Here is a 6,781-nt window from a genome sequence, read left to right as displayed (position 1 = left end):
TGTTATTAATTTCTAAATTGTATGTTTTTGTATTTTCTTTCTTTAAATAATTAATCTTTAAACTTTCAAAATAATATTATTTTATTTGGGGGACCAAACCCAAATACACACCAATGCTCCTACTAAAAATAAGAAACCCTCAAAATATTAGTATTAAATGTGGGGGACCAAAAAAAGTCCCACACCATTGTGGATGGTCTTACTTGACATGATGATGTTACAATATACTAGTATTTTATATATAATTTAGGCTTCATTTTTACTGTTATTTCTAGTATTTTAAATAAAATGAAATGTACTATTTACGTGTATTAAAATATTATAGATTTATTTTAATACACGTTAATAGTGTGACTGTGTGAGCATCTGGCTGAATAAGGGAAAAACAAATGCTGCTAATTAATGTTGGTTTTTTTTTTCTTTTCTTTTGATAAGGTGCTGTTACATGTTCGGTGCAAAACGTTAAAATCGTTTTCTATTGTTAAATCAAGTTAAACTGACGAGTACGTAGTCCGTGAATTCTTGTAAAATTGAAAACCATTCACGTATATATTATAGATACACGTGTAGTGATATTGAAAAATATATATATTATGTTGAGAATTTGAATTATTTTGTTTCCTTTAATGACATAAAATGAATAGAAATATATTGTTTCCTAACAAATAATCTCTGATATGAAGTTTAGACCACATATATTATATATGGTCACCGGCTCACTGCATTTGAAAGAAGAATTTAGACAATGTGAAGATTTTGTCTGTGGACCAAGAAAAGGACGAAACAAAGCTCGCGGCAAATTATCATACACACAACACAGCCCATGCATTCGTCCAGATCTAGGCGTCTCTTCTTTTCTTAGAAATAAATAACTATGGATTTGATTAGTAACTATATCATTAATTACCATTCAAATTTCTAAGAAAAAAATGATTGATTTGATTGTAATATTTTGAATCAAATAAGAGTTGGAAAAACTACAAGGAAGAAAGACAAATCAAAATGAAGTTTTTTTTTACCATATAAATTTTAGGTTTGTGGCCCATTTATTCTCCGCGCCGGCTCTCGTTATGACTTATCTCTTATTGATATATTTTTGGTTAACCACATTTTTTTTTACTGTTTTATCACTTTTATGTCACAGATTAGGTCTGATATATTTTCAGTTATAACTATTTGACAAAAGAAACATATATTTCATTATTTGACATAGAACTTCCGTAGCTAGTTCCCTTATAACGTGAATTGTAGAACATGCATGCCTTCTCTGGCTCCCTTATAACGTGAACTGAGTTCATTGGCTATACGAGAGCTATCATTGTCAGTTTGTCAATGTCACACTTAGCCCTGGGCAAAATACCCGGATCCGAAACCCGAACCTCGAACCCGATCCAAAAAACCCGAACCGAATCCCTATCCGAAAGAAGAAAAAACCCGAATGGATTTAGGATTTCTGAAATTCGGATATCCGAACCCAATTTTATCCAAAATCTAAAATAAATCCGATCAAAACTCGATGATATACGAACCCACAGATATAACCCTATGATCATAGCCTATTATCTCTATCTCTAACCCTTTTGATTTGTTGCTTTTACCTCTCACCACCGGTTCGTTTTCCCGTTACTCTCGATCTATAAACACTATTTATTCGGATTTAATCCTCATTCTTCAAGCTGGAAAACCTAAACTGCTACTCATCTCCTCCGTCTGAGACTTCACGGAGACATTCAAAGGTGATTGTTTTTGTTGTATCATGTATCATTTTTGTTTGCGAGTTCTACTCTGTTTTAATTTCTGTTGTATCTTGTATCAATTTCTGTGTGTTTTTGGATTTGTTTGTTCGATTGATTGATTTGCAAATCTCCAAATTAGGCATAACAAAATTTTCTCAATGTTTTAGTTTAGCTTCATGTCTTGTATTGTTTTAGTTTGATCATTTGATTGGGTTCTGTTTTAGTTTAGCTTCATGTTTCATGTGTGATCGATGGGTTTTGTTTTTGTGATCGATGGGTTTTGTTTATGTTTGAGCTTCAATGTCTTGTATTGTTTTAGTTTGATCATTTGATTGGGTACTGTTTTAGTTTAGCTTCATGTCTTGTATTGTTTTAGTTTGATCATTTGATTGGGTTCTGTTTTAGTTTAGCTTCATGTTTCATGTGTGATCGATGGGTTTTGTTTTTGTGATCGATGGGTTTTGTTTGTGTTTGAGCTTCAATGTCTTGTATTGTTTTAGTTTGATCATTTGATTGGGTTCTGTTTTAGTTTAGCTTCATGTTTTGTATTGTTTTAGTTTGATCATTTGATTGGGTTCTGTTTTAGTTTAGCTTCATGTTTCATGTGTGATCGATGGGTTTTGTTTTTGTGATCGATGGGTTTTGTTTGTGTTTGAGCTTCAATGTCTTGTATTGTTTTAGTTTGATCATTTGATTGGGTTCTGTTTTAGTTTAGCTTCATGTTTCATGTGTGATCGATGGGTTTTGTTTTTGTGATCGATGGGTTTTGTTTGTGTGATCAATGGTGGTCTTGTTTGTGTGATCGATGGTGGTCTTTGATGTGTGATCGATAGTGGTCTTGTTTGTGTGAGCATTTGTTTTGTGTGATCAATGATCGATGGTGACATGGTGTTTTCTTTCACTAACTTATTTGTTTTTTTACAATTAGCAGATGGATTCATCATCTCCACATCAACATGATCGAGATAATGATGCAGATGGATTTGAGTTTGATGACCAAGGAGAAGGGTTTCAGACTCCAGAAGCAAATCAATGGGGAAAAAGAAAACAGAATCATAAAGATGGAGATGAACAACCAAAAACTCTGAGGCAAATCACTCCAAGGTCAGGTGTATGGGTTCATTTCACAAGGCTACCAAATAACCGCAATATATGTACCTGCCACTATTGCAAGAGAGAATACAAGTGTCCATCAAAGTCAGGGACTAAAAATTTGTGGACTCATCTTGAAGTCTGTAAGGAGCACAAGGCGTGGCTAGAAGGAAAAGATCCAAAGTTGAGTCAACAGGTCATTAATAAGGATGGAAATCTGCAAAATGCTAAAGTTCCAGAGAGTGTTTTCAGAGAAGCATCCAATGAGATGCTTGTGATAGGGGAGTTGCCATTATCTTTCATTGAATGTATGGTTTGGAGACACTTCTGTAGCAAGGTATAGTGTTCTTTTTTTGTTTTTCTTTCCTTTTGTTTTTCTGGATTTTATTGTAATGATACTAATATGTTTCTATATGTTTATGGATGCAGATGAATCTATATAAACCACACTCCAGAAGGACTGCCACAAGGGACATTGTTGAGATGTTAATTCAGAGAAAATCGACAATGAGAAAGTGGTTCATTGCTAACAAACAAAGAGTCTCACTCACAACAGATATATGGGTTAGTGATGTCACAGGTAATGTCATTTATCCTTCTTTTTACTCACAAATGGCTCGTTTTTTAGTTCACTTATCTATTCTAATCTTATCTTAAAATTGATTGCTAATCACAAGTGCAAGTTATATGGTCATAACAGCACATTACATTGATCAGTATTGGCGACTAAATAAGCTTATAATAGGATTCAAGTATGTGACAGACCACAAAGGGAAGACAATTGCAGCTACTCTTCTTGATTGTTTAGCTGATTGGGGTATAGAGAAGGTCTTCTCTATTACAGTGGACAATGCAACCGCAAATACAAATGCTTTGAGTAAGTTTGAGACTGCTTTCTCTCTCGTTTCTGATGAGTCTTTAGTTATGAAAGGAGAGTTTATGCATGTGAGATGTGCTGGTCATATCATTAATTTGATAGTGAGAGACGGGTTGACTGAAGTTTCTGAGAATGTACTTGCAATCAGGAATGCTATCTCTTATTTTAGATCAGGCACAAATAGGCAAAACGCATTTGACCAGAAGATAAATTCTGTTAGGATGACAAGGTGTAGTTTGCCTTTGGATGTTAAGACTAGGTGGAATTCGACTTATTTGATGTTGCAGAGGGCAATTAAGTACAAGGTAGTATTTGATAAGATGGAGACAGAAGATAAGCTATACAATGATCATTTCTTGGAGACAGATAATGGAAAAAGAGAGTTGGACCTCCTAGCTTCAATTACTGGTGTGCGGTTGAAAGGTTAGACAAGTTTTTGGAGATTTATTACAACTCAATATTGATTGTCTCGGCTTCTACTAGACTGAATTCTCATAAGTGTTATGGGGAGATTGTCAACATATCAACCAATCTTGACATGATGTGTTCTAGTTATGATTCTGAGTTGAAGAATAAGGTTGAGGAAATGTATAAGAAGTTTGATAAGTATTAGGATGGGATTAGTAATATCAATCTGATGTTGATAATAGCAACAGTATTTGATCCTAGTAAGAAGCTGCATTTTGCTAAGATTTGTTTTGCCGAGTTGTATGGTGAAGAGACTCCAACATATAAAGAGATGTATGACAAGGTTTACAATCTTCTGGTTGATATGTTCAAGGAGTATAGTGATCGGTATGCTAAATCTCAGCCTTCTCAGCCTTCTCAGTCATCTCAGTCTCAACATTTTCAGTCATTTCAGCCAGATGTGTGTGAAGCAGATAGTGTTCCTCGTCTTTTCACAATTGATAAAAGGTACAAAGCAGCGTTAAATGAGATTGGAGTTCAAGTAACAAAAGATGAGTTGACTACATACCTGAAAGAGGCTGTTGAGAATCCAGATGTGATGATGGGGACTGAGTATGATGTTCTATCTTGGTGGAAAGTCAACTGTGGTAAGTAACCTATTCTATTACAAATGGCTCGTGATGTCTTTGCTATGAAAGTGTCATCTGTAGCATCTGAAAGTGCTTTTAGCACAAGTGGTAGGATAATAGAACCATGTAGAAGTTGCCTAACTCCCTATATGGTTGAGGTTTTGATGTGTACTGAGCAGTGGATGAAACAAGACATTGCAATTGAATCAAGAGTTCTTACCAATGCTCAAATTCTGGCAGAAGTAGAATATGAAGATCGACTTGNAGTGCTTTTAGCACAAGTGGTAGGATAATAGAACCATGTAGAAGTTGCCTAACTCCCTATATGGTTGAGGTTTTGATGTGAACTGAGCAGTGGATGAAACAAGACATTGCAATTGAATCAAGAGTTCTTACCAATGCTCAAATTATGGCAGAAGTAGAATATGAAGATCGACTTGAAAAAGGTTTGTATATCACTAGATCTTGTTATTTTTTGTTATTGCCTCTCTTATAGTTTATGTTAGCTCATCCAATTCTTTTGTTTTCAGAGTTCTGCATTGAAGATTAAGGTCTCGACTACTTGAAGCTACAAGGTGTTTTGTTGTTTTGGTTTTACAATCGGTGACAATTCTACAAGAACTATCGGCTAGTACTTGGTTTTTTAATTTTGGTTTACTTTGTTGTCTCTCTCGTTTAGTACTAGGTTTATTAAGACATGTTATGTGGTTGTTTAAACGAGATTATGGTTTGAATTTTGAACATTGGTCTCTTTCTGTTTATGGTTATTGATCGGTTTATTAAATGAAATTGAGTTTGGTTTACTTAAATTTGGATTGAGATCGGATACCCGATCCGATCCGAATCCGATGGATGTTTATCCGAAATCCGACCCGAATATTAGAAATACCTGAATGGGTCTAGGACCCCTTAATCCGAAATACCCAAAAATTCGAAATACCCGACCCGAATCCGATCGGGTCACCCGAATGTCCAGGGCTAATCACACTTTTTCTGATGGATGCCAAGTGGCGAGCGTGGCAATCGGAACGAGAACCTAGCCATCCAAGACGTGGGCGAGGAAAGATAAAATATGTGCATATACCCTGAATCTTGGATGTTGAATAGTATAGTGGGAGTGGGATGATCCACACTTTTATTCTAGCTAAAATAATCATCAAAATGCACACATATTACCAAATAATAGACAAATATCACTCATTTACACCAAGTATAAAATGAAATATTTCTTCTTTCCATTAATCATAGATAGCTAGGGTTAGAGCGTGCTGATAATATATTATGACAAGAGGGTTTAGGGAATTGCTCTCTTGTATTATTATCTATCCCACATGATATAACATATATATAGTGATACAATATTAGGGTTTTAGGTTATACACCAGACCTACTAATAGGCCGATAATGGACATCCATACAATATAGAATATTCATAACAATTATAAATATATTTGCTTTTCTGAAGGTCTGGCGAGACCTGTTGTAACATTCCCAATTTTATGTAATTGGGCCGGTCTGTTTTTCTACCCATGTTAAAGCCCATTAGTCAAAAATCTGGTAAACGACAAAGGGTTTTGTGCATTTGTGTGTATGTGTGTTTATATCTTCGTGGAAGCCGTCAAAAGGGAAACGCAAATTGAAACCCTAAGAACTTAGCAACTTGATCCTTGTGTCTTGAGCAGAAGTGGACGTGCTCTTGTTGTGTTGTTAAGAGTGGAGGAGAAAAAAGAGTCGTGAGGAGAAAAGAAGAGAGAGAGAGAATGGGATGTGTAGAGAGGGGAGAGAAGTAGACGTCAAGGAGGTTGTGGGAACACTGGTGGGGTCTGTTTATTCATGTCATGGCTGTTGAAAGCCTCGGTGATGGTGGAGGAGCAACGCCGGAGTAACTGAAAGGTGGAGAAAAGATAAACAAGAAAGAGTTAAGAAGGAAATAAGAACAGTTTGAAGAGGCGACTTTGGAGGCTCGTCCGACGCCGGATTTGACATCAGTTTATCAATATAAAATCACCAGCGCGTTCACTATCAATCCATGAGCTTGT

This window comes from Camelina sativa, chromosome 15 (assembly GCF_000633955.1).
Source record: "Camelina sativa cultivar DH55 chromosome 15, Cs, whole genome shotgun sequence".
Lineage (NCBI taxonomy): Eukaryota > Viridiplantae > Streptophyta > Magnoliopsida > Brassicales > Brassicaceae > Camelina > Camelina sativa.
Note: the sequence above shows the minus strand (reverse complement) of the source record.